The sequence below is a fragment of the Rhinopithecus bieti genome, unplaced genomic scaffold (assembly GCF_001698545.2).
Source record: "Rhinopithecus bieti isolate Rb0 unplaced genomic scaffold, ASM169854v2 repeat_16498, whole genome shotgun sequence".
NCBI classification, from domain to species: domain Eukaryota; kingdom Metazoa; phylum Chordata; class Mammalia; order Primates; family Cercopithecidae; genus Rhinopithecus; species Rhinopithecus bieti.
Genome location: NW_016878180.1, coordinates 1 through 1,925, shown reverse-complemented (window position 1 = coordinate 1,925; position 1,925 = coordinate 1). Strand labels below are relative to the sequence as shown.

Here is a 1,925-nt window from a genome sequence, read left to right as displayed (position 1 = left end):
GGGAGAATGGCGTGAACCCGGGAGGCGGAGCTTTCAGTGAGCTGAGAATCAACCACTTCACTCCAGCCTGGGCGACACAGCGCGACTTCGTCTCAAAAACAAAAAAAAAAAAAAAAGAGAAGGAGTCTCACTCTGTTGCTCTGGCTGGAGTGCAGTGGTGCGATCTCGGCTCACTGCAACCTCTGCCTCCTGGGTTCAAGTGATTCTCCTGCCTCGGCCTCCCGAGTAGCTGGGACTACAGGCGCCCGCCACCATGTCTGGCTAATTTTTTGTATTTTTAGTAGAGAAGGGGTTTTACTCTGTTGGCCAGGCTGATCTCTAACTCCTGACCTCATGATCCGCCTGCCTTGGCCTCCCAAAGTGCTGGGATTATAGGCGTGAGCCACCACGCCTGGCTTCCACATTTTCCTTATCTTCGTTGTCAGACATTTAGGGTGATTCTATATCTTGGCTATTGTGAATTGAGCCTATTGTTATAGTGGTTATTGTTGGCTTCCTGGACTCGTTGCTAGAGATAGTCTGACTTCATTAGTGTAGATAGTAGGATGGCTTCTTGTGCTGGTTGCTTCAGATTGTGGGTCAGAATTCTGTCCTTTTTTTTTTTTTTTTTTAGACGGAGTCTCGCTCTGTCTCCCGGGCTGGAGTGCAGTGGCCGGATCTCAGCTCACTGCAAGCTCCACCTCCCGGGTTTACGCCATTCTCCTGCCTCAGCCTCCCGAGTAGCTGGGACTACAGGCACCAGCCACCGCGCCCGGCTAGCTTTTGTATTTTTTTTAGTAGAGACGGGGTTTCACCATGTTAGCCAGGATGGTCTCGAACTCCTGACCTCGTGATCCGCCCGTCTCGGCCTCCCAAAGTGCTGGGATTACAGGCTTGAGCCACCGCGCCCGGCCAGAATTCTGTCTTTATATATATATTGTCTAGCTGTAACTGTAATAGGTCCATTGTTCATTTTGTGCAGCGAGTATGCCAAAACACTGGATTGCAACAGAGAAAGAGGTTTAATTGTAGGGCTACCCAAAGAGGAAACGGGGAAGCCTCAAATCCGCCTCCCCGGGGAGTTTGGGGGTAGAGTTTGAATTTAAGAGTTCGAGAGTGGTCTGAAGTGTGGAGATCATTGATTGGTCAGAGTATGCAGGGTAAAGTCATGGCACAGAGAGATGAAGAAGCTATATTCTTACACTGGTTTGGTTTCTCTGTGGGGGTCTTTAAACTGTTTGGTGTCAGCTATTCTGCTGTACTTCAGGATCTGCTTATGCAATTATTATTTTTTTTTTTTTGATAGGGTCTTGCTCTGTCAACCAGGTTGGAGTGTAGTAGCACAATCTCGGCTCACTGCAATCTCTGCCTCCCAGGGTCAAGTGATCCTCCTATCTCAGCCTCCTGAGTAACTGGGACTACCATGCCCTGCTAATTTTTATATTTTTTTTTCTTTTCTTTTTTTTTTTTTTAGTAACAGGCTTAATTCATTTTATTTTCTTGTATAAAAGCCTATGTTGTAGCCACAGCTGGAGCCTGGGTCCGCTGCACGGAGACTCTGGTGTGGGTCTTGACAAGGTGGTCAGTGAATTCCTGATAGGGATACTTGGTAAACACAGTCTCCTTCCAGAGGTCGGGGTCAGGTAGCTGTAGGTCTTAGAGATGGCATCAAAGGTGGCCTTGGCGAAGTTGCCCAGTGTGGCAGTGCAGCCCCAGGCTGAGGTGTAGCAGTCATCAATACCAGCCATCATGAGCAGCTTCTTGGGCACAGGCGCTGAGAGGATGCCAGTGCCCCTGGGTGCAGGGATGAGGCGTACCAGCACAGAGCCGCAGCGGCCTGTCACCTTGCAAGGGACGGTGTGGGGCTTGCCGATCTTGTTCCCCCAGTAGCCTCTGCGCACTGGGACAAAGGAGAGTTTGACCAGGATGATGGCCCCACGGATGGC

The 1,925-nt window shown here is 50.0% G+C and overlaps 1 pseudogene across 1 annotated transcript; it reads right to left on the bottom strand.

The window, feature by feature from the left end:
- Positions 1-1,491: 1,491 nt before the first annotated feature.
- LOC108525714 (40S ribosomal protein S2 pseudogene) lies at positions 1,492-1,922 on the bottom strand (annotated as a pseudogene). Its single transcript, XR_001884327.1, has one exon. The product of XR_001884327.1 is annotated as a 40S ribosomal protein S2 pseudogene (transcript).
- Positions 1,923-1,925: the final 3 nt, after the last annotated feature.